Here is a 26,441-nt window from a genome sequence, read left to right as displayed (position 1 = left end):
ACCAAGAGACTCTCCACTCTGTTTGCCACTGAGGCCAAAGGCTGTGATGGTTTGGCCCGCTCCCAACTCCCTCCTGAGGCCAGAAAACACCTTTGCTGTTCCCAGTTGGGTGAGTAGAGACCAGGCTCCTCAAGGAGGGGCAGAAATGGACAGGCCAGCCTCAGGGACTATGAGGCCCTGTCTTGGTCCCTCTGAGGGCTGGAGTGGGCAGCGGGGACCAGGGCATCCAGAATGATTGCCCAACACCACAGCCCGCAGGTCCCTGGGGGTCTGACCCAGGAGGCACCTGCCAGTCCTGACTGAGTGCTCGGGGAGGGTGGCCGTGCAAAGTGGGGGCCTCCACAGTGCCTTCCAACCCCAGGGTGAAGCCAAGGTCAGCCTCAGCCCCACACAGTGTTGGCACACGGGACAGGAGTGAAAGAGGACAACGTTCGTCCAGATCTGTCCGAGGGTCGGTGCGGACAGCTGCGGACCAGGAAGAGCCCCCAGGGAGAGGCCAAAGCCAAGAGCGGGCAAGACTCGGTCCGTCGCCTCCCTGGGGCAGGGCCTGTGCTCCGCCTGCCCGCTTTCTGCACGGAGCACGACTCCCCACATGGGAGGGACCCCGTGCCCACCCCTCTTCTCCTGCAGGGACTTGTGTCACCTAGTGTCAACCTGTGTTTTTCCTTGCACTTCGATCTGAAAAGAGCTCCTTCCCTTAAAAAAAAAGGAGGGGGCAAAGGTTACTTTCTTCTTGAAGTAAAAGAGAATATCCAAATGCTGCTACTCTGGGGGACTTCCCTGGTGTTCCAGTGATTAATACTCTGAGCTTCCACTTCTGGGGGTATGAGTTCAATCCCTGGTCAGGGAACTAAGATTCCTCATGCCACGTGGTATGGCCAAAAATAAATAAATACCTATGTGTATATATATATATACATATACATACATATATATATATATATATATTTTTTTTTTTTTTTGGCTGCACCAGGTCTCAGCTGCAGCATGTGGGATCTAGTTAGTTCCCTGACCAGGAACTGAACCCAGGTCCCCTGCATGGAGAGAGCAGAGTCTTAGCCACTGGACTATGAGAGAAGTACCACTATTTGAAATGTTTTTTATTTGTTTAATTTATTTATCTTTGGCCATGTTGGGTCTTCACTGCTGTGAGTGGGCTTTCTCTAGTTTCGCAAGCCGGGGCTGCTGTTCGTTGCGGTGCACAGGCTTCTTCTTGCAGTGGTTTCTCTTGCTGCATAGCACGGGCTCTCAGGCAGGCGGGCTTAAGTAGTTGCGGCTGTGGGCTCTAGAGCACAGACTCAGTAGCTGTGGAACACCCCCTTAGTCACCCAGAGGCATGCGGGATCTTCCCAGACCAAGGGCTGAACCTGTGCCCCTGCATTGCAAGGTGGATTCTTAACCAGTAAGCCCCCAGTGTTAGTGGCTCAGTTGTGTCCAATTCTTTGCAACCCCATGGACTGTAGCCTGCCAGGGTCTTCTGTCCATGGGATTCTCCAGGCAAGAATACTGGAGTGGGGTGCCATTCCCTTCTCCAGGGGATCTTCCTAACCCAGCGATCGAACTCCAGTCTCCTACATCGTGGGCAGATTCTTTACCATCTGAGCCACCAGGGAAGTTCATAAATACCACTTATTTAAACAAACAAACAAAATGCTACAAATCTGTAAAAGAATTCACTAGCCAACAGGCAAGGAACACATGAGAAAGATCTTCAACATTAATGCTACTTGAAGGTTGAAATAATTTGTCTGCTTCTCTATACATTTTCTCTCAGCTCAAATGAAACCTAACCTTTACCTCTAGATGCAAAATTAAAAAACAAAAGCACTGAGATGCAAGACAACACATTGAAAAGAACAAAGAGTCAAAGGAAGCCAGTTGTATCTAGAGGGGTCCAGTGAAATCTGGGGCTAGAGATCAGGAAAGGAGAAAGTGGAGGGTGAAGAGGGGGTCCTTTCAAGAGATGAACAGGTTTTTGTTTTTTTTTTAAATCAGAAATAGTGTTTATTGGACTCTCCTCCATTAAAATATTGCCCACGGAAATAAGATTAATATCTATTCCCTACAGTTCCCAGAATACCAAAAAAGTGGAAAGAGAAGGATGGGAAAGGAGGTTAGAGAAAGAAGGAGGGCTTGAGGGAGAACTAGGGAAATCCTCCAGAAAGTTAGGGGCAGGTGCAAGCCCTGGCTTCACTGCTCTCCCCTCCAAGCCTTTCCTCCCCCACCCCCCCAATTTGGCTGCACTGAGTCTTAGTTGCAGCAAGCACGTTCTTTAGTTGTAGTGTATGGGATCCAGTTCCCTGACCAGGGATGGAACCTGCCCTGAGCCCCCTCACCCCACCCCCCGCCCTGCATTGGGAGCTCAGAGTCTTAGTCACTCCACTTCTCTATTAGCACCAGAAGGGATTCCAAGCCTTCTCTTGGCTTATCTCTCATATCCCTCAATCCATGCTTGTTCCTCAAGTATTTAGCTAGGGAGGAAAGCTATGAGCTTGTACAATCTGCTCCCTCACCACCTCTGGAATTTTCCCCTTGGAAATAGGACACAATAAAGTCAGACAATGAAAGCATTCACTCCAGGGCAACCCGGGATGCCTTTGTTCTGGTGAACCAGAATGAAGCTTTACTAAGTATGTCAGGGAGCAACTTAAAGTGGAAATGGAAAATGATTTTCCACTTGGAGATAGAATGAAACACATTAGCAAGAGCTTTGGGGTCTAACAACATCCAATGAGTTACAAACGATCATTTTCATTCTGGCCCAATGAGATTGAAGTAAGTTAGTAACAATTCAAGTTTAAGAAAAATGCCAACATGTTTCATTTTCTTTAAAGTTGTATTCCCCCTATCCACTTCATTGAGGTATGATTGACATATAGACAGCTGTATATATTTAACACATACAACTCAATGTGTTTGGGGTAAAACTGTGTCCTCTTTTGGATCATATTGTGCTTGGAATTCTTAATCATTTAGACACACAGAAACCATATCTGAGTCATTTAAAAGGCAACACAAGATAACACTAGGAAGTGTCTAAATGTAGCCATTTGGTAAAGAGTTCCATCTTTGATTAAAAGACAGAGCTTAGGGGATTTACCTGGTGGTCCAGTGGTTAAGATTCTGCATTGCCAAAGCTAACGGTGCAGGTTCGATCACTGGTCGGGGAACTATGATTCGGCATGCCACAACTAACATATCCCACATTGTGCAACTAAGACCCAGCAGAGCCAAATAAATTAATATTTTTTAAAATACAACTTGAGAATTTTTAAAATAAATATATAAAGTAAAACAGTCCCCCTAAATAGTGACACTCTAGCCCCTTGCCCTGCTTCATTTTTCTTCATAGATGAATCACATCCTAACATTATATCTTTAATACTAATGATTTGTTTACCTTCTCCTTCTGAGAGAAGGAATCTTGTGCTTAATGAATGAATCAATCAATCAAAAAGTGACGACAGCAAAAAACAGATTATTCTCTTTTAATTAGTCCAGACTCAATACTAGGAAATGCCATGAGAGGGAACGTTTCAACACTTTGCTTGGATTTCCACATAAAGGAAGTAAGTCACAAAATCTCCCTCCCTTGATATTCATTCTAAAGATGAATACCTTTATTGCATACCTACTATGTGTCAATTACTCTACTAGGTTCTGAGAATGAACAAGATGAGACCCCTGTTATACGTTGCTTATGTTCTAATGGAGGGGAGGGAGAAAACACAATTTTTTAAAATAAACAAATAATGAGCTAATTTTTGAGTGTGGCATCTGCTGAGGGAACTAAGCAAGGTTCAGTTCGGTTCAGTTCAGTTCAGTTCAGTCGCTCAGTCGTGTCCGACTCTTTGCGACCCCATGAATCGCAGCACGCCAGGCCCCCCTGTCCATCACCATCTCCCAGAGTTCACTCAGACTCACATCCACCGAGTCAGTGATGCCATCCAGCCATCTCATTCTCGGTCATTCCCTTCTCCTCCTGCCCCCAATCCCTCCCAGCATCAGAGTCTTTTCCAATGAGTCAACTCTTCCCATGAGGTGGCCAAAGTACTGGAGCTTCAGCTTTAGCATCATTCCTTCCAAAGAAATCCCAGGGTTGATCTCCTTCAGAATGGACTGGTTGGATCTCCTTGCAGTCCAAGGGACTCTCAAGAGTCTTCTCCAACACCACAGTTCAAAAGCATCAATTCTTCGGCGCTCAGCCTTCTTCACAGTCCAACTCTCACATCCATACACGACCACTGGAAAAACCATAGCCTTGACTAGACAGACCTTTGTTGGCAAAGTAATGTCTCTGCTTTTGAATATACTATCTAGGTTGGTCATAACATTTCTTCCAAGGAGTAAGAGTCTTTTAATTTCATGGCTGCAGTCACCATCTGCAGTGATTTTGGAGCCCCCCCAAAAAAAGTCTGACAGTGTTTCTACTGTTTCCCCATCTATTTCCCATGAAGTGACGGGACCGGATGCCATGATCTTCATTTTCTGAATGTTGACCTTAAAGCCAACTTTTTCACTCTCCTTTTTCACTTTCATCAAGACGCTTTTTAGTTCCTCTTCACTTTCTGCCATAAGGGTGGTGTCATCTGCATATCTGAGGTTATTGATATTTCTCCTGGCAATCTTGATTCCAGCTTGTGTTTCTTCCAGCCCAGCGTTTCTCATGATGTACTCTACATAGAAGTTAAATAAGCAGGGTGACAATATACAGCCTTGATGTACTCCTTTTCCTATTTGGAACCAGTCTGTTGTTCCATGTCCAGTTCTAACTGTTGCTTCCTGACCTGCATACAGATTTTTCAAGAGGCAGGTCAGGTGGTCTGTATTCCCATCTCTTGAAGAATTTTCCACAGTTTATTGTGATCCACACAGTCAAAAGCTTTGGCATAGTCAATAAAGCAGAAATAGATGTTTTTCTGGAACTCTCTTGCTTTTTCCATGATCCAGCGGGTGTTGGCAATTTGATCTCTGGTTCCTCTGCCTTTTCTAAAACCAGCTTGAACATCAGGGAGTTCACGGTTCATGTATTGCTGAAGCCTGGCTTGGAGAATTTTGAGCATTACTTTACTAGCATGTGAGATGAGTGCAATTGTGTGGTAGTTTGAGCATTCTTTTGCATTGCCTTTCTTTGGAATTGGAATGAAAACTGACCTTTTCCAGTCCTGTGGCCACTGCTGAGTTTTCCAAATTTGCTGGCATATTGAATGCAGCACTTTCACAGCATCATCTTTCAGGAGAAGGAAATGGCAATCCACTCCAGTAATCTTGTCTGGAAAATCCCATGGACCCAGAGGAGCCTGACAGGCTACAGTCCATGGGGTCACAAAGAGTCGGACACGACTGAGCGACTTCACTAAGCAAGGTGCTGTGACCAAAAGGAGGATGGGTGAGAGAGAAATCCTCTGCAGAGGTGATGCTTGAACTGAGGTCTGGAGGATGAGAAGGATCCAGCCATGGCAAGAGGTATGAGAAGTCTATTTCATGCAGAGAAGAGCAGGTGTAAAGGTCCTGAGGAGAGAACGCACTTGGTGTTTACAGGGCTGGAGCACAATGAATAAGAGGGAAGAGAGATGGCAAGACGGGGCCAGATCATGCTAGGATTTGGTTTTGATTTTACATTAAACTCAATTCTAGGAAATTCCCTGGTGGTCCTTTGGTTAGGACTCTGGGTTTTCACTGTTGAGGACATGGGTTCAATCCCTACTCAGGGAACTAAGATCTTGCAAGCCATGCAATGAGGCAAAAAATAAAATAAAATAAAAAGTAAACTCAATTCTAAAACAGTGAATGCTGTCAAGCGGGGAAGTCACACAATATTATTTATATTTGAAAGTCACTTGGTGTATCAGTTATTTATTGCTGTGTAACAGATCATTCCAAGTTTAGGGATGTGAGATAATTGACACACAGTATCATTCTCACCATTCTGGGAGCTGACTGCACTTAGCCGTGTGGTTCTTGCTCAAGCTCTCTTATGTGGTTGTCGTTTTTCTTTTCATTAGAGTGTAATTGCTTTATACTGTTGCGTTAGTTTCTGCTGTACCATGGTTGCCTTTAAACAACGGCTGGGCTGGGGTGATCTCAGTGTTTCCTTGCTCAGAGATCTCTTGGTTGGAACCTCCCCTGTCGCTGTCCAGCGCAACACCCACACATAACCTCTCCACGTGCCTTGGACTCACTTAAGGGATGGAGAATGGGTCCCAAGAGCAACCATCCCAGGAGAGAGAGGCGGGTGGACACCTTATCATACTTTTATGACCTAGCCTGTGAAGGCATAGGTATTTGGTATTCTATTCTTAGAAGCAGGTAACTAAGTCCATATTCAAGCAAAGGGGAACTGGATTCCACCTCTTGATGACAGATACATCAAAGAATTTGCAGACAGGTTTTAAACCACCCCATCCTCGTTCCTAAGTGGAGAACAAATCCCTGAGGGGGCAACAGTGGAAGAAGAGAGGCCAGTTAGGAGTCAGTGGAGTATCCAGACAAGAGGTAAAAATGGGGTGGAGGTGAAACAGGTGCGAAACTCTGGGGAACACTGAAGAGGTGGATGTAAGAGGATTTGGTCGTGGACTGGTTGTGGGCCATGAGGAGAAGGATGTCTGTTAAGCCTTCGGCTAGAGCAGTGGGGTGAATGTTGGTGCCGTTTAACCGAGGGAGGAAAACTGGGAGGTAGGAGATAAAAACTAACAGATTCGTATAAGACACTTGGATTCTGAGATACATATGAGATGTGACGCTGTCAAGAAATCAGCTGAAGTTTAATCTGAGTTCAACAGATAGGTGTAGGCACTTCCGTGGTGGTCCAGTGGTGAAGAAACCTCCTGCCAATGCAGGGGACATGGGTTCGATCCCTGGTCTGAAAAGTAATATCCCACATGCCACAGGGCAACAAAGTCCGGACACCACAACTACTGAGCCCAGGCACTGCAACTACTGAAGCCCAAGCCCCCTAGAGCCCACGCTCTGCAAGAAGAGAAGCCACCGCAATGAGAAGCCTGCCCACCGCAACTAGAGAGTAGCCTTTACTCGAAGCAACTAGAGAAAACTGGCAGGCAGCAACAAAGATCCAGTGTCCTGTATCAAAGGCCCAGCACAGCCAAAGATAAAGTAATTAATTAATTTTAAAAATTCACTCAGAGAAATAGGTGTGGGCTAAATGTGTAAGTTTGCCAGTCATTAGCATCTACATGACATTTGATTATAAGACAGAAGAGATCCCCTAGTCAGAGGATGTAGGCAAAGAAGGGAGAAGCACCAGTCCTAGAGATGTTACAGCATTTAGAAACCCATATGAAAGAAAATGCATCCCACACTTAGAAGAAAATGCTCCTACAAGTGCTTTATAGATGAATCATGAAATAAGAGCACAACCGCAAGAAAATGACACCCAGAATGAGATGGAAGGGAAATTACAGAACTCAGGAAGTGAAGAGAAGACCAAAACACCACCCTGAAAATCTAGAGAGCCAGCATGATCAAAAATCAGAATTGTTAACAGAGGAAATGCTTCAGATAATCATAGTGAATGCAGAGAAGAACAGAAACAGATGAAAGCACCTGGGAAAAAGTTCATAATTGTGGAAGTTAGAAAGAGACAATCCAACCCTTGGTTGTAACGGATGACTCAGAGGCAGAGAATCTAAAAAAAAAAAAAAAAATGAGGCAGGAAAAGCATGCAGAGATTCAGGAGGAGGTAATCAGCAGTCAAAGGGCACACCACATACCTCGAAAAATGAATAGAGCAACTGGCCTGGAGCCGATCCTGGCTAAGCTATTAAACTTCAAGGCAAGAGAGAGCATTCTACAGGCCTTCAGGCAGAAAAGTGTACCCTACATATGAGAAGAAACTTTAGCTAGCCTCAGAACTTTCCATAGCTTCCACCAGCTCAAAGGAAGGGCCAAAGAGGGGGGGAAATGAGTCAAGACTATTCAGGGGACTTCGCTGGTGGCCCAGTGATTAAGAATCCACCTGCCAATGAAGGGGACACAGGTTCCATTGATCCCTGGTCCAGGAAGATCCCACATGACCCAGAGCAATTAAGCCTGGGCACCACAGCTACTGAGCCTATGCTCTGCAACAAGAAATGCTGCTGCACTGAGAAGCCTGCACACTGCAGCTAGAGAATAGTCCCCGCTCGCCACAGCTAGAGGAAGCCCTCACACAGCAGTGAAAGCCAGCACGGCCAAAAGTAATTAATTAAAAAAGGGGGGGGGGAGAATATTCTGACAGAGAACAGACTTTTGGATGCAGTGGGGGGAGCTGGGGGGGAAGAAGAGCATGGGATGAATTGAGAGAGTAACATTGATATAAATGGGCTTCCCAGGTGGCGCAGTGGTTAAAAATATATATATATACATATCACCTGCCAATGCTGGTGATATCAGAGACATGGATTCGATCCCTGGGTCGGGAAGATCCTCTGGAGTAGGAAGTGGCAACCCACTCCAGTATTCTTGCCTGGAAAATACCATGGACAGAGGAGCCTGGGCAGGCTGCAGTTCACGGGGTTGAAAAGAGTCAGATACGACTGAGCAAAGCACAGCAGCAACATTGACATATACACAATGCCTCGTGTAATATAGATCGCTAGTGGGGAGCTGCTGTATATCACAGTGACCTCAGCTCGGTGCTCTCTGATGACCTAGAGGGGAGGGATCGGAGGAGGTGGGAGAGCGGCTCAAGAGGGAGGGGATATATGTATATGTACAGCTGATTCACACTGTACAGCAGAAACTAACACAAAATTGTAAAGCAATTATACTCCAATTAAATTTTTTTTATTTCAATAAAGAATATTCCTTCCAGGAGGAAAATATGGCATTTGTGAAAATATTTGCTGTTCTCCATTACTGGCATGCTCATTCAGCTCTTTTTAATCTTTATATTCTGGGAAGTTATTTCATTCTCACTGTTTAACAAAAAAAGAACAACATAAAAATCCTTGAATACCTTGTTTAATTGGAGAATTTGAGTTTTTTCATTTATCATTGTAAAACCAAGGAATTTTGTAACATTTTTATATGAAGCTATTACATGTAGGGCAATCTGCCTTTGTTGTTATTTTAGTTGCTAAGTTGTGTCAGATTCTTTGGGACCCCATGGACTGTAGCCCGCCCAGGCTTCTCTGTCCATGGGATTTCCCAGGCAAAAACACTGGATTAGGTTGCCATTTCCTTCTCCAGGGGATCTTCCTGATCCAGGGGTTGAATCCTGTCTTTAAGTAGGGATAAATTACTCTCATAGAAATTAATCTGAAATAATTTTCCCTTCAAGTCAAGCATTTTGTTGGTCAAATAAACTTCTTGTTTAAAAAAAAAAGAACAATATTCCATCCAAAAGGATGTGATCCCAAGTATAAAAGCATTAAGCAGCAACTCTCAAACATGCACCAATTCAGGAAACAGATATGAGCTAAACAGAAACTGTCATTTAAAAAGAATCATTGTATTTTATAATTATCTTTTATTCATAAGCTGAGTGAATCTCAAAGAAACCAATAACATTAATTAGTACATAAGCATTTACCTGAAGTTCAGAAAATCCTTTCGTCTTCCTTTAGCTCTGTTACAGTAAGCAAAATTAAAGTTCACAGTTTCATTTGAACCAAAGTACAAATATGTAAAGCTGTTTTCAAAATCCTTTTATTTGCTTGTGTTCATTTATTTCTGTTTGTGCCTGGTCTCTCTTGCTGTGTGGGCTACCCCAGTCGCGGTGCACGAGCTTCTCTTACTACAGAGCACTGACTCTCGGCGCGTGGGCTTCCATGGCTATGGCACATGAACTCAGCAGTTTCGATCCCCAGGCTCTAGGGCACAGACTCAATCACTGTAACGCAGGAGCTTAGTTGCTCCTCGGCATGTGGGATCCTCCTGGATCAGGAATCTAACTCACGTCTTCTGCATTGGCGGTGGATTCTTAATCGCTGAGCCACCAGAGAAGCCCCTGTAAGTTATTTTTCATCCACTCACTCATCTAACTACCTAGTAAACTACCTATTTGCCCAGAAAGAGGTATGAAATGATTATAACCTAGTGTTAAAAACAGTTATTTCTTGGTGGTAGGAAATTTCATGATTTGTTACTTTCTTCTTTGTGCTTTTGTATTTGTTTTGATTTTTTTTTCTTTTTTTTTGCTGGGCCACAAGGCTTGCAGAATCTTGCAGACCAAGGATTGAACCCAGGCCCTCAGCAGTGAAAACGTGGAGTCCTAGTCACTGGACTTCCGGGGAATTCCCTAGGACTTAAATTTTATATAATCACAAATAATTTTTTCAAGAACAATAGTCATTCTAAAAAAATTTTAAGTTAAGTAGTCATTAAGAATGAGCTACAGGAAATATTTATTCAGCCCTTATTATGTACTAAGTACTTTGCTCATATTGACTCATCTAATCCACATATAACTGATCACGGGATGAATTATCATTTTCATTTTTCAAAAGAGGAAACTGAGGCTCATGGGTATTTGTTAATTTTTTAGAGTCACATACTAGGAAGGGCAGCGTTCGAACTTTGCCTCAATGTCAAAGTCAACGTCCCTTCTAGCAGCCTGCCTCTTCCTGGTTTTATCGAGTTTAACCCACCCCCACTGAGTGTTCACACACACACATTTCTGCAATAGTCCACCTGTCTGGGCCAGGAACTTATTATGACAAGCCAAATGCAATACTCATATCCTGACCAAGGCTGTTATCCAATATCTCTCTGATTTGGGAAATAGCCGGTGATCTCACCCTGACAAGGGTCATATATAGGTCTTAACAGAAGTCGTCATCACAGATCTATGTGAAAGGGTATGATGTTCAGATATAGCCAGCCCTTTGAGATGCTTTGCTGGAAAATGGTTCAAGTACAAAGTACTATTGACTCATGGTTACTTTTGTCCACTTTCATTAATAATGATACTTTGTACTTCTTTAGTGTTTCCCATAAGAGTGGTTTCAAAACCCTCCGGAAGCTTATCATTTCTGGGTACTTCAAATATCTTTCTTAATGACTGATGAAAAAGAAGTGGCAATATGGGAATTCCCTGGCGATCCAGCGGTTAGGACTCTGTGCTTCCACTGCCAGCGCTCAATTCCTGGTTGGGGAGCTGAGATCTCACATGATGCGAGGGGCAGCTAAAACAAAGCAAAATCAAACCAAAAGCAAATGGCAATAAATGTGCCACCCGTGTTTCCCCAGCCTCGCTAACACTAGCCTAGAGAAGAAAAGTGAGGCCACCACCAGAGTCATTGGTGCTGGTCCTACCCAACCTTCTCTCTGGGAACTCCATCTCGAGAGAGCCTGAGTTGCCCAGGGTGTGTGTCGCGCGTGTTCTTGGCTACCCCGTTGGGACCCTCCTGTGAGGCGGCATGCTCATAACCATGTCTTCCAGCGTCGTGAGGGCCCAGAGTAGCAACGACTGCCAGGCCCATGGCTGCCTTGAGGCTCCACTGCTGCCACAAGGACCCATGTGCAGAGCCGACCCCACTTCCTTGTGTCCCTCTAAACCCTGTTTCCATAAGACAGTGGGAGTGGTGTGTGTGAACCATGTTCAGACCAGATAATTCCCTGGCTGCAAACTCTACAGTGGGGTCCCACCATATACCAGGGCCTGCGAGACACCGCAGGGGCTGGCCCCACCTGCCTCTCTAACATCCTCTCCATCTGGGCTGTGGGCTGGAGGATGATGAAATAGCCTGAAAAGCAACACTTAGCCACTATTCCCAGGACCCTGGCCCATCACTCTTGAGGTATGTGCCTTGGTGCTCTTTCTTCCTGATGACTACCCTGTAAACAGACCCCAACAGCCCCACCCCAACCCCCAGGTGTGCCAACGGGTGGGTGCTGGGGGGGTCTTCAGTACAGTATCCTCATCATTTTCAACACCTCCACTAAAGTCACACCAAAAAATGTCCCTACATGGGAGTTCCCTGGCAGTCCAGTGGTCAGGACTTGGCCAGTCCACTGCCGCTGGCCTGGGTTCAATCCCTGGTTGGGCAACTAAGATCCTGCAAGCCATGCCATGCAGTTAAAAATAAATCAATACCATCCAAGCAAAAAGAGTGTATTTGACAGTGAGACACGTCAGGGAGCTGCAGCACCCTCCAAACCCAACTACCCCGAACCAAATTTCTGCCCCTGCGTTTTCTGAGGTGGAGATTCTGCAGCTGCCGCTAAAAAGAACGCTATGGTAAAGATATGGAAAAAAAGGACTATGGGATCTCAGACAGGAATCTCCAAAGTCAACTGGGAAAGAGAAGGTGGCACAGGTGAGAGATAGCTTTTAAGTCAAGTTCTAATGTCAAGTAAAAGACATCATGGGGCTTCCCTGGTGGCTCAGTGGTAAAGAATCCACCTGCCATCGAAAGAGACATGGGTTCGATCCCTGGGTTGGGAAGTTCCCATGTGCTGTGGGACAGCAAAGCCCATGCACACGTGCCACAGTTACTAAAGCTCTTCTGCTCAAGAGCCTGTGCTCCGGAACAAGAGAAACCACCACGATGAGAAGCTCATGCATTGCAACTGGAGAGAGCTCCCACTCACGGAAACTGGAGAAGGGCCAAGTTCAGCGACAAAGACCCCGCACAGCCATAAATAAATAAATAAAATGAATCTAAAACAAACAAACAAAAGGCATCATGAAGGCTTGGTATGCCAAACTCAGCAGTTAATTTGTCCAATTAATAAGTGGTATTCAAAGTGGGCAAATACTCCCCAGGAGATTCCAAAAATAACTATTGTGATATGGGAAGAAAGCACCAGAACTTCTGTTTATTTTTACCTTGCACATTTTCATTTCTTTCTTTATATATTTTATCACATTTATAATTTATTACCCACTGCTGCTGCTGCTGCTGCTAAGTCGTTTCAGTCATGTCCGACTCTGTGCGACCCCATAGACGGCAGCCCACCAGGCTCCCCCATCCCTGGGATTCTCCAGGCAAGAACACTGGAGTGGGTTGCCATTTCCTTCTCCAATGCATGAAAGTGAATGTATTTAAAAATTTTTTATGAAATATAGTTGATTTACAGTATTTCAGGTGTACGGCAAAGTGATTCAGCATTTTGAGATTCCTTTCCATTATAGGTTATTACAAGATATTGAATATAGTTTCCAGTAGGTCCTTATAGCTTATCTATTTCATACCTGGTAGTGTGTATCTACTAATCCCAAATTCCCAATTTATCTCTCCCTCCTCCATATTCATAACTTTAAGCAGAGTAGGATATGTATGTAACTGAAGGTACAAAGACCGTGGTTGAATGCTCAGAAACGTGTCACTGATGTGTTGTAGAAACAAAGTTTGGAGACCATTGTTAGAAACAATGGGAACCCACTTGAAGAATTTAAGCGGGGGAATGACAGGATCACTTTATTTTAGTAAAAATCACTCTGCCTGAAGTGTGGAGAACGAGTTAATAGAGGTGAAAATATAGGCGGAGGCTATAGGCTAGGAGTTATTCGAACCCTCCAAGCAAGGCTTGACGGAAGCAGTGGGAGTGGGCATGGAGAGGGGAGTGGGGAAGGGGGATGGGGGGAATGAGAAATATCCGGCAGACAGAATCCACTTGACCTGGTGATCGGTATGGGGGACAGCGGGGGAAACAAGATCCAGATGACTCTCGGGTTTCTAGCCTCAATCAGTGAGTGGAACGAGCATCCAGGATAAAGAAATTACCCATGAAGCGAGAGCTAGGCACTGGAGAAGCGGCTAAGATCACAAGAGTGCCAACAGGAGCGCATCAGAAGCAGTAAGGAAAACTTGCTGCTGCAGTGTGCCCGCAGTACCTGTGCTGACAAAGCCGGACATCTCACTAGCTGACAGAACACATATTTGAAGGACCCATCTTGGGACTTCCTCGGCGGTCCAGTGGTTAAGACTCTGCACTTCCACTGCACGGAGTTCGGGTACCATTCCTGACCTGGGACCTAAGATCCCATTTGCCATGTGTTGTTATTGTTGTTGTTGAGATGCCAAGTCGTGTCTGACTCCTCATGACCCCATGGACTACAGCATTCCAGGCTTCCCTGTCCTTCACCATCTCCCGGAGTTTGCCCAAGTTCATGTCCATTGAATTGGTAGTGCCATCCAGCCATCTCATCCTCTGCCACCCTCTTCTCCAATCCACATGTCATGTGACCCAGCCAGAAAAAAAGATGCATCTTCACTTCCGCAGAGCAGGCAATGAAGAATGGATTTGGATCTGAGAAGCAACAAATTAGTAACTGGATAATCCACCCCTTTGACTTTTCAGCTTCTAGAAGAAACTGTCACTTTTATCTGGATCCAAACATATGTTCCCATTCCAGGTTTTGGAACCTCAGTTTTCAGCAATTCATACTCTAACTTTCACGTGAGAAACTCGGTGAGACTGTGAACTCAACTCTACTATAAACAACCTGGATATGTAAATACTTTAATTTTGCATTTGATTTTCAACACTATCAGTCCTATGAACACAAGAAAGAAGAGATTCCTTCAGGGCTATCATGGAAATCTCAGATTCTTAAACCATGACTTCAGCTGAGAGTTGAAGACTTGAGCTTGTGGTTTTTCTCCCTGTAAGTGCTCAAGAGCACACTCAAGAATCCATCTCACAGCGGTCTTCAAAGTCATCATTATTGTCCTGTCAAGTGCAGCAGCTGCTCTGCCTCCAAGGCCGTGTACTTCAGTTAGCATTTCATCACAATAAGCGACAAATAGCTTGATTAATTGTGATGTCACTTGATGTGATAAATTACCAGCATCCCATTGTTCATTGACAAGGTGTTCCAGTGCTTCACTCAAAGCCATGACCGAACTTGTCCCCAAATCCCATCTTTGTGGGTCTATTTCCTGGTACCACTCTTTTTTTTTTTTGGCTGCGCCGGATCTTAGTTGCAGCATGTGGGATCTAGTTCCCTGACCAGGGATTGAACCCGTGCCCTCTCCATTGGCAGCACAGAGTCTTAGTCACTGGACCACCAGGGAAGTCCCCCTGGTACCACTCTTGGTACCAGTCCTGTGTCTGCCAGGGTCCAATCAAGAGACATGGACCACACAGAAATTCAATAAAGAATTATTCTAACAGAGGACCTGAGCAACCAAGGACTAGTTAGTAAGAAAAGAACTCTAAAGAATATAAGAATAGCAGATGTAAGGAGTAGCTATTTTTCCCCAAATTGAGACAGACTGTCCAAGGTAGGGCCCCCCTTCCTTCAGGGCTGAGATCCAGACCACCTTGGGTGGGCACAGTCATGAACAAGTGGATGGCAGAGTTGTGGTGCTAGAGAAGACTCTTGAGAGTCCCTTGGACTGCAAGGAGATCAAACCAGTCAGTCCTTAAGGAAATCACCCTTGAATATTCATTGGAAGGACTGATGCTGAATCTGAAGCTCCAATTCTTTGGCCACCTGATGCGAAGAGCCGACTCACTGGAAAAGACCCTGATGCTGGGAAAGAGTGAGGGCAGGAGGAGAAGGGGGCGACAGAGGATGAGATGTTTGGACGGCATCATAGACTCAATGGACATGAGTTTGGAGAGACTCCAGGAGATAGTGGAGGACAGAGAAGCCTGGTGTGCTGCAGTCCATGCGGTCACAAAGAGTTGGACACGACTGAGCGACTGGACAGCAAGAGTTGTAGTGGGGAGTGCTAGAAATCCACATCCTGGAACTTGCTGGAAATCTCTTCAGGGTTCTAGAGTAAGCTGTTAATGAAGAGATGTCTAACAAGAGGCTCTCCATTATAAAATCACCTAAGTGGTGTGCTGCAGCAAGCTGCTGGCCACCGGGAGCTGCTAACCACCATCCACTGCAGACTCCAAATCGTACACCTGAACAGTAAGGACACTTGAACCAGGAAGAAAAGCCCCTTCTTCCTGCAATGTCTCTCCATCGCCCTCTACTGACAATGTTTAATATTGCATCAGCTCGAAAGGAAACACTTAAAGGACCCATCTCCACGTTTGCAAAGCAGACCATGAAGGGTGGGATGTGGGTCTCAGTAACTGGTTCACGATACATCATTTCCATCTGGCAAGTAAAGAAGGGATGGAAGAAGAAAGGGAGGGTGAGAGGAAGGAAAAGAAAGCTGGCCCTTTCAGGTTTGCAGAGCCAGTCTGAGAAGGACATGACAAAGACCGCACAAGCCACAGAGGTTGGGGCTACTGTAAGTTGATGAGTACCACCCTCCACTGGACCCTTGATGCTTCCAAGTTGTTTGCATGTTTGCCAACTTTATATCCCTCCAGAATTGTAACAGTAAATCTGTGTTGCTTTACACTGTCAATAGGAAACTAATACAGTTACTCATTCATTCAAGGAATATGTATTGCTTCTGCTCCTTGTCAGGTGCTGTTGAGGCACTGGAGATACAGCAATGAGCAAAGGCTCACATCCTACTGATGGATAGAGTAGAGCTCATCAAACTGAATAAGAAAGGATTGGGCAGGTTCTACTAGATAACAGAAGGATTATATTCTTAAACAGAATAAAAGAGTATCAATTTCCTTTCTTTAGACTACAGGCAAAAAAGTTAACTGTTGCCATTCCCATCTTATGAAATAGGACACAAAGGCACCCACTAGGGCTGAGGCAATGGCACCCCACTCCAGTACTGTTGCCTGGAAAATCCTATGGACGGAGGAGCCTGGTAGGCTGCAGCCCATGGGGTCGCTAAGAGTTGGACACGACTGAGCGACTTCACTTCCACCTTTCACTTTCATGCATTGGAGAAGGAAATGGCAACCCACTCCAGTGTTCTTGCCTGGAGAATCCCAGGGACGGGGGAGCCTGGTGGGCTGCCGTCTATGGAGTCGCACAGAGTTGGACACGACTGAAGTGACTTAGCGGCAGCAGCAGCAGGGCTGAGGTGGGAATTGGAGAGTTATTCCTCAGCTAGGAGTCGTTCAGTTGTGATGATGAAAAACTCAGTTTATCAAAAGAAGAAGAACTGGCCTAGTAACTAAGAAGCAAGGACTGCCCCGTGATTCAAAGTGCCCTTTCTCTCCATTTCTCCACTCTGCCGTCCACCGTGATGGCTGCATTCATCCTCAGGACCCTCACAGTGACAACCGCCCCCATCCTACACACAGTCAGTCAGCCTCCTCAGAAGCAGCGGCTGAACCTCATATAAGCTGTCAAGGGAGAGACAGTCCAGTCTAGGAGCCAAGCTTTCTCACTGGACCACATTGGTCTCATGTTCATCCTTGAACCAATCATTGTGGCCAAAAGGATAAGACAATCCAATTGGGAAATGCCCACTGCAGGGGAATGGAGGCCTTTTTGAGACAGGTCATGAGAGTAACAGGAACGCTGGCTGAGCAGGGACCTAGGAGAGGTTCAGGCCAAGAAAGTACAGAGGATGGAGGGCTGGCTCGTCTGTGGTTTTCTCACCAAAGGAGGGCACGTGGGTGATCTAATCCAAGGATGGGCATCTCCAGAGTGGGGGGCCTCAGGAATACCAAGGAGAGAAAGAGTGGTGGCTCATGAGACCAGCAGGGTCTTGACTAATGGGCCAGGCCAAGGTGTTGAAGGTGTCAAGGAGGTTGAAGGGTAGGTGAGATTAAGGAAGCAGAGAGAAAGATGGACCTAGAAAATCAGATTCACACTGCAGTTCAAGCATGGGGTGGAGGAGCAGTCCTACTCAGAGGTGTGACTCAGGGTATGGTCATGGAAATCAGTTGCTCAAAAAAGTACAAAGGAAAAGATCATAATGGTCATCACGATGTAATGAGTACTACTAGGAGTTATTTCGGAGAAGGAAATGGCACCCCACTCCAGTACTCTTGCCTGGAGAATCCCAGGGACGGGGGAGCCTGGTGGGCTGCCGTCTATGGGGTCACACAGTGTCGGACACGACTGAAGTGACTTAGCAGCAGCAGCAGGAGTTATTTATTTGTTTATGCCCAATCAGAATGGCTTTAGGAAGACTTCCCTGACAGTCCAGTGGCTAAGCGTCCATGCTCCCAATCTAGGGGACCTGGGTTCAATCCCTGGTCAGGGAACTGGATCCTGCATGCCGCAACTAAGGTGCAGTGTGGACAAATAAATAAATAAACAATTTTTAAAAAATAAATAAAGGATTTAGGGTGGCTTACAAAGATATACACAATATATCAAGAATTTTTAAAAATTTAAAAAATGAAAATTAAAAAACAAAACATATCAAGATACAACCACCTAAGGTTGGGTGGGTCGATGATAAAAGGAGAAAATGAGAGTGGGCAAGTAAAAAGGAGACCAGGAGTGAAGTTAATACACAAAATCCAGGCCACCCATTCTTGCACACTTCATATAGAGGGCCACAATGATGACTGTAGGCTCTCCATTAGTTATGGAGAAGAAAGGGACAAAATAAGCAGTTCCCTGAGTGTCCTAAGGATTAAAAAACAAAAAAGATATTAAAGCAGAAAGCAATGAGAAAGATAATCAGTACTGGTACTGACTTCAGATAAAGGTTTGAGAGTAGGTCCTGGAGGAGAAAGTCCTCAGGACATCAGAGGGGCTTGTGAGTCTGACAAGCCTCAGTCTTTATCACATCCTGGTTCTAGCACTGGACCAGCTTCACTAAACTCTGTAGGTCTCAGTTATCCCATCAGTTAACTGTAGCAATTCTCATCCTCCTTGGGCTGTTGCGAGGGTAAAATGAGGGCCTGTGTATGTCTGTGTTGAATGTGATCAACTCCTGGTAGCTATTGTACTCCCAAATCAATAGACTGACCCATTCTCAGGTCAGCATCTTAAAGCCAGATGCTTAAAGGCCATCTACACTGGTTCCTATTGTAGTTTTGGGGACTTCCCTGGTGGTCCAGTGGCTAAGAATCCACCTTGCAATGCAGAGGACGAATGTTTGATCCTTGGTCGGGGACTAAGATCCCACATGCTGCAGAGCAATTAAGCCTGCAGGCTGCAAGTACTGAGCCCATGCACTCCGGCTCCATGTGCCACAGCTAGAGAGCGTGGGCACCGCAAAGGAAGATCCCACGTGCTGCAACTAAGACGTGATGCAGCTAAATAAATAAATATTTTTAAAAAGAAAAAACAGCAGTTTCGGTTCATTTTGGGCTTTGGAAAAAAAAAAAAAAATCAGTCTGCCTACCCTAGACAGACTTCACTGGACCAGAGCTGCACCTGAAGGTGGGTCTGTAACATTGGATGGTGGGTCCTCTCCCATCCATTTGAGTTTTCCCCAGCTGTGGGTCTTCCGTATAGGATGGTGAATAATGGACCCAATCAAAACCCCAAGGAAGGCTGATGATGGAAAGCAGAGAGAGAGAGATAAAGACCCCAAGAACAACAAAGTAGTTGGCTGGAGACTAGAATTCCTTACAAGGTGTCTCGAAGTCTTCAAGCTCTTCCTTGCAACCTGAAAGGGCCACAGAGAGCCTGTGCCTCAGAGGGAGGGCGTGGCTGTCCCCCCTCCACCGAGTCCTGCTCTGTGTGGGGGAGGGGTGCAAGGCCGCATCAGGAGCTAGGCTTTGTGTAGACAACTGTGCGCCTACTGCAGAGAAGATGTTATTCATCCCATTTCACAGATCAGAGAGAGTAAAGAATAGTGGCAGAAGCCAGATTTATTCAGTTAAAGCCTTGAGTTGTACGTACAGTATTTGCCTTTATATCCTTCTCCTCTACCACACTGTGAATTAATTGAGGTCAAGACCAGTCCTACTTAACTGTGTGTTTATAGCTCCTGGCACGAAGCCTAGCGCACAGTAGACTTCCACAAAAGGCTGAATTAATTAGTCAATGAATTATCAATCATATATCAATGATTATACAATATTATCTAATACATATAATATACAACACATAATAAAGTCAATGGATTATAATAATTATATATCCCAAACAGATACAATATTACATAATCATACCAAACATACAAAGTCAGATGACCCTGAAGAATCCTGACCCCTGACCCCCAACCCCAACCCCCCTGAAGCTTCTAAAGAATACTAAGATCCCATGGAACATATCTAGAGACTCTCCTTGGCAGAAAATGCATTACCAAGAATGTCAGTCGTTTGGGTTGGGACTTTCAATGCAATGCGTGCCTAAATGATTCAGGTCATGGAATGGTGAAGCAGAATTTTCGCTTTACCTGGAATTACCCCTTTCTTCCCCACACACTGTGGATGCATATGATTAGAGTCTTTAGGGACTGTCTCCAGGGAGAAGCGGGACTTTTTTGAGTCCCAAGGATCACAGTGTTTCATGGCCACTGGATGTGCTGGGTTCTGAGTCTTGGGTAACCTATGAGCCAGCTGCTCCCTGGGGCTGGCTTCATGCTCCTCCGTGTCAGAGCTGATGGGCTCTCTTCACTATGGCCAAGCATTCCCAGCATGCACTGGTCTATAAGTAACAAACCATTACTGCTGTATTTCAAACTAAGTGCTTGTTTCTATAAAGGCCCAGTAAGCACATTTATTGGAGAAGGAAGTGGCACCCCACTCCAGTATTCTTGCCTGGAGAATCCCAGGGATGGAGGAGCCTGGTGGGCTGCCTTCTATGGGGTCACATAGAGTCGGACACGACTGAAGTAACTTAGCAGAAACTTAGCAGCAGCAAGCACATTTAGGGGCTTCCCAGATGGTGCAGTGGTAAAGAAACTGCCTGCCAGTGCAGATGACACAAGAGACATGGTTCAATCCCTGGGTCGGGAAGATCCCCTGGGGAAGGAAACGGCAACCCTCTCCAGTATTCTTGCCAGGAAAATTCCATGGACAGAGGAGTCTGGTGGGCAACAGTCCATGAGGTCACAAAGAGCTGGATATGACTGAGCACAGCAGAGCAAGCACGTGTGCAACTGTCTTGTTTTTGCAAATTTTCAAGAAGCTGAGAACACAAAATTGTGCTTTATTTTGTTTTCCTTTGTTACCAGATCCTCTTAAAAATAAATATTGATGGGATTCCCTGCTGGTCTAGTGTCTAGGACTCTACTTTCATTGTGAAGAGCATGGGGTTGACCCTGGTTGGGGAATTAAGGTTCTACAAGCCATGCAGCACTGCCAATTTTTTTAATTTTTAATAAAGAATAAATTGATACTTCTGCACTAGTGAATTATATTATGGTTTATTAGAAAGTATTATCCCACATATAATTTTATTTGGTCCTCAGAACAGCTTGCAAAGTATGATTATCCCTGTTTTACAGGTGAGAAGTCAGAGGTTTTATAATTTGCCCAAGGTCACACAGCTAATAAATGGCAAAGCCAGGACTAAAATCCAAGTCACTGGATACCATTCTGTCTATGCTGGAAAGAACCTTAGTGACACTAAACTCTAAGCCCAAATGAGAAACTATAACTCAACGAGGCCAAGTGTCCTCCAGGACACTGTCCGGCAGGCTCATTTATGGCAAAGAACAAGCTTTCAGTCTTCACTCTTCACCCTCTACCCTAAGAGTCTGTCATGTTCAAAATCACTCATATACCAAAAGGTATAGAAAGGACTTAAATTAGTAATCATTTAGTGATTAGGTTGAATCATCTGAGAGACATGGGTCATATTCTTTTACCAGAAACCTCCAACAGACTCTCCAAATAGCTGAGTTCTACTTAAATATTGTACTAAACAATACTTTGGGCTTCCCTGGTGGCTCAGTGGTAAAACAATCTGCCTGCCAAGCAGGAGACGCAGGTTCGATCCATGGGTTGAGAAGATTCCCTGGAGAAGGAAATAGCAACTCACTTCAGTATTCTTACCTGGGAAATCCTATGGACAGAGGAGCCTGGCAAGCTACAGTTCATGGGGTCCCAAAGAGTTGGACACAACTTAGCAACTTGACAACAACAGGCAATGCTTTAAAAATGTGGGGACTTCCCTGGTGGTCCAGGGGTTGAGAATCTACCTCCCAACGTAGGGGACACAGGTTTGATCTCTGGTCTGGGTAGATTCCACGTGCTGCAGGGCAACCAAGCCCATGCTCCACAGATCCTGACGTCCATACACCCTAGAGCCTGTGTGTGCAATAAGAGAAGCCCCCACAATGAGAGGCCCCACGCATCGCAACTAGGGAAAGACCTCACATGGCAACAAAGACCCAGAGCAGTCAAAGATAAAGAAATAAATAATTTTAAAAGTGAACTAGGACTTCCCTGGCAGTCCCGTGGTACAGGGGGCACATGTTGCACTGTGGAGACAAAAATAGTGGAAAAAAGTGGGCTGAAATCATCTTTGGATGGTACTCTGATATTCCTCTGATGGCCAAGTAGTGTATATTTTTCTGGATTTTGGACAGTGAAATTTATACTCTAGGGATTGTGTGACGCTATGCCTGCTGCCACAGTAGATATGGTCCACGAGAGTAAAATCTAAGGACGCTCAGAAAAGGAGAGACCTAAGAAAACTTCTCTGATAGAAGTACAATGAAAAAAAAGATAGAGTACAGTGAGTATAATTCTGATGAATGCTATGGAAATTCAAGAAACACCACCCTTCTCCATTCATTCTAAACAGCAGCTAGCACTTAAAGAGCACACACTTTGTGCCTGTCACTGACCTACACACTTTTTTTTTTTTTAATGTTCTTTTTAAAACAATTGTTTTTTATTTCTGGCTGTGCTGGATCTTAGCTGCAGTGCGAGGGCTTCTCATTACGGTGGCTTCTCTTGCTACAAAGCATGGTAGAGCCCAGGCTAGAGTTGGGCTCAGTAGGTGTTCTGCTGCTCTGTGGCACACGGAGTCTTCCTGGGCCCGGGATTGAACCTGTGTCCCTTGCATCGGCAGGTGGATTCTTATCGGCTGTACCACCAGGGAAGTCCCAACCTATGCACTTTAAATGCATCAGATAAATCCTGTTTGCCCCATGTTGCACCCTCTCTTGCATGACAGAGCAATTTAGGATTATTTGGTGGGGGTCTGGGCAGTGTGTTACCGTACTCTATGTTCAGTTTCCACCACAGCCACTCCCACCAGCTCCATGGGGGCGCTAGACTTCCTCAGGAGCCACAAGGCAATAAAACATAGGTCCCAGGCCCTCACTGAACCCAGCCCCAGAGGCCATCTCCAATAATCTAGCTCTCCGTTTTCCCAGCTTCACTTCCTCCATCCTCAGTACAGCATTGATGAAGTGATCTGTACTCCCCCAAACAAAAGCCTTACGGTCCAGTGGTTAAGACTCCAAGTTTCCAATGCAGGAGGTGTGGGTTCGACCCCTGGTTGGGGAACTAAGATCCCAAGTGTTGCACAGCAAAGCAAAAAAAGATTAAAAAAAAAAAAAAAACACCTTATGGGCGGGGGAGGAACAGGGTTCCCTCCACTTAGGATTGTCCAATTGAGAAAACACAGATACAGGATGCTAAAAAAAAAAAAAAAAAGCCTTACACAGGTGAGAGGGTAACAGGGTGCTCAGTTAAATTTGTGTGTCAGAGAAACAACAAATAATTTCAGGAGCAGAAGGGGGATGGACTTATACTAAAAAAATCATTGGTCATTTATCTGAAATATAAATTCTGTATTTTACCTGGGAGCCCTGTTTGCACTCCACCTTTTCCCAGCTTCACAACATAAAAGCCATCAGGAACCCTCTTAGGATGGGGAGACCATACACAGAACACAGAGGTTTCTTGGATGGGGAAGCGAAGAGTATAAAAATATCTCACCTTCGTTTGACTCTTCTCTGCAGGGAGACTAAAGCACAAATGAACAGCCAGCCCAGTGATGACTCTGCCACTGAAGCAAGGTGATAGTTCACGGTAAGATTTTTAGAATACTGTCTCTGTGACAAGGCAAATTTGTTATCCTAACCTAGGTATTCACAGGTCTAGTCCTGAGACCTTCCCATATCCCCAAATACTACTTTAATGTAAAGTGCAGCTGAAAAATTTAAATTACCTTTCAGACTCTTAATGATTCCCATACATACAGGATTTGAAATAGCCTTCAAATAGCCTTCAAATGAAATAGCCTTCTGGTTAAAAACAATTAGATGCCTCAGCTTTTCCTTAACTTCAGTCACCAGATTTAGCACTGACTTTCATTTCAGGCCTTTTGCATTAAGAAATATCTTTTATCACTTCACACACACTATATAATCTATAATTATAGATTATAATCCTATAATTCTAGGATTATAGAATAAGCAAGATAGATAATATTAATAACAAATGTCCTCCAATTAAAACAAATAAATAAAATTTTGAAAAATAACAAATGTTGGTGAGGATGTGGAGAAAGTGGAACCCTTGGACATTGCTAGCAGAGATGTAAAATGGTGCAGTCACTCTGGAAAACAGTCTGGCAGTTTTTCCAAAGGTTAAATGTATAGTTACCAGATGATGAAACGGTTCCACCGCTAGGTGTACACCCAAGAACAATGAAAACATATGTCTACACAAAAACTCATACATTAACGTTCATAGCAGCATTTTTCACAATAGACAAAAGGTATAAATAAACCAAATGCCCATCAACTGATGAATAAATAAACAAACTTATAGCAATCCAATGAAATATTATTCAGCCATAAAAGGAATAAAATACTGATACTTGCTACAACATGGAAGAACACTGAAAACATTATGCTAAGCAAATTACAAATAACCACATATTTCACAGTTTATTTGAAATGTCCAGATTAAGCTAATTTATTTACAGACAAAAAGTAAGTTCGTGGTTGCCTAACAGAGGAGTGGGGGAAATAAACAGGAGGCAATGGCTAAGGGGTGTGAGCGTCTTTATTTTGTTCTTATTTTAAGTTACTCAGTTGTGTCCTCTTTGTGACCACATGGAATAGGCCATGGAATTTTCCAGGCAAGAATACTGGAGTCAGTAGCCTTTCCCTTCCCCAGGGGATCTGATCTTCCCAACCCAGGGATCAAACCCAGGTCTCCTGCATTGCAGGCGGATTCTTTACCAGCTAAGCCAACAGGGAAGCCCAAGAATACTGGAATGGGTAGCCTACCCTTTCTCCAGGGGATCTTCCCGACCCAGGAATCAAACCAGGGTCTCCTGCGTTGCAGGCAGATTCTTTACCAGCTGAGCTTCTGGGGAAGTCCTGGCTTCTTTACAGGGCAATGAAAAGGTCATAAAACTGATTGTGGTGATGGGGGCACAACTCAGTATTCTAAAAACCACCAAATTGTACACTTTAAATAACTGAATTGGATAGTGTATGAATTACGACTCAACAAAGCTGCTATTAAAAAAGCAAAGCAAGGGAGGTCCCTGGTGGTCCAGTGGCTAAGACTCCACGCTCCCAGTGCAGGAGGCCTGGGTTCTGTCCCCGGCTGAGAAACTAGACTCCACACGCAGCAACTAAGGGTTTGCATGCCACAACTAAAAATCCCACATGCCGAAACGAAGATCTAAGATCCCATGAGCCACAGCTAAGACTCAGTGCAACCAAATAAATAAATAAATATATTTTTTTAAGGCAAAGCAAGTTCTTATCACTTCATGAGAGTGACCAAGAGGAGTATAGAAGAACAAAAGAGCACTGAGATGAGATTTTGGGGGGTACTGGTTGGGTTCAATCATGAGCTAAGTGGCTTCTGAAACTTCTAACAACTCTGGAGGGGAGTCATGCAGATTCAATCTAAAATCCATTGTGAATGACAGTAACCTAATTTATGTGCCTTCTAATGACAAAAAAAAAAAGTCAAAGGGCCTAAATAGCAAGTGGTCTGAATGACAGCAACTATTTATTAAAGACTATTTTTTAAAACAGTATGTTCTCTAAAATGACACCCAGGATGTTCCATGCTAAAGAAGCTCTAATTTCACATTTGCTCAAGCATTGATTTGATGTAGTCAATATGACCCCAATCTTGAATAACGGTGTACAAACAACATAATTTTTATTTCCTCATTTATCAAAATGGATCATGGAAAAAATTAACGAGGGAACCAATAAGATGTTGCAAGCTGTTCAGAGGATTCTCAAGACTGCATGTATACAAGACTATCAAGAATGATAAAGATGTGAAATTTAAAATATTGATACACATGGGACTTCCCTGGTGGTTGGTGATCAAGAATATGCCTTGGGCTTCCCTAGTGGCTCAGACTGTAAAGAATCTACCTGCAGTGCAAGAGACCTGGATTCAATCCTGGGGTTGGGAAGATCCCCTGGAGAAGGGAATGGCAACCCACTCAGTATTCTTGCCTGGGAAATTCCATGGACAGAGGAGCCTGGTGGGCTATAGTCCATGGGGTGGCAAAGAGTCGGACATGACTGACTGAGTGTCTAACACGTTCACACTTTTGCAAATTCAGGGGATGTAGGTTCCATCTCCGGTCAGGAAACTAAGATCCCACATGGAGAAGCTACTGAGACCTCAGGCCACAACCAGAGAGTCTACGCCCCGCAATGAAAAAGATACTGCATTATTCAAGGAAGATCTCACATGCCACAACTAATACCCAATGACATCAAATAAATAAAATGATCATAGCTGTGTTAGGATACCAGAAAAGGGCAATTCTTTGCATTTTCTTGTGTTTTCCAAATTTTTGATGTCATACA

General features: G+C 44.6%; 1 long non-coding RNA gene across 1 annotated transcript; it reads left to right on the top strand.

Annotated features, from left to right (window-relative positions):
- On the top strand, positions 1–26,441 carry LOC105604743 (uncharacterized). Its single transcript, XR_001436670.4, has 3 exons — positions 1–109; positions 23,601–23,670; positions 26,192–26,441. It is a non-coding gene; the product is annotated as an uncharacterized LOC105604743 (long non-coding RNA).

The sequence above is a fragment of the Ovis aries genome, chromosome 24 (genome assembly GCF_016772045.2).
Source record: "Ovis aries strain OAR_USU_Benz2616 breed Rambouillet chromosome 24, ARS-UI_Ramb_v3.0, whole genome shotgun sequence".
NCBI lineage: Eukaryota > Metazoa > Chordata > Mammalia > Artiodactyla > Bovidae > Ovis > Ovis aries.
The sequence above is the reverse complement of the archived record's forward strand: the minus strand, read 5'-3'. Positions and strand labels throughout refer to the sequence as shown.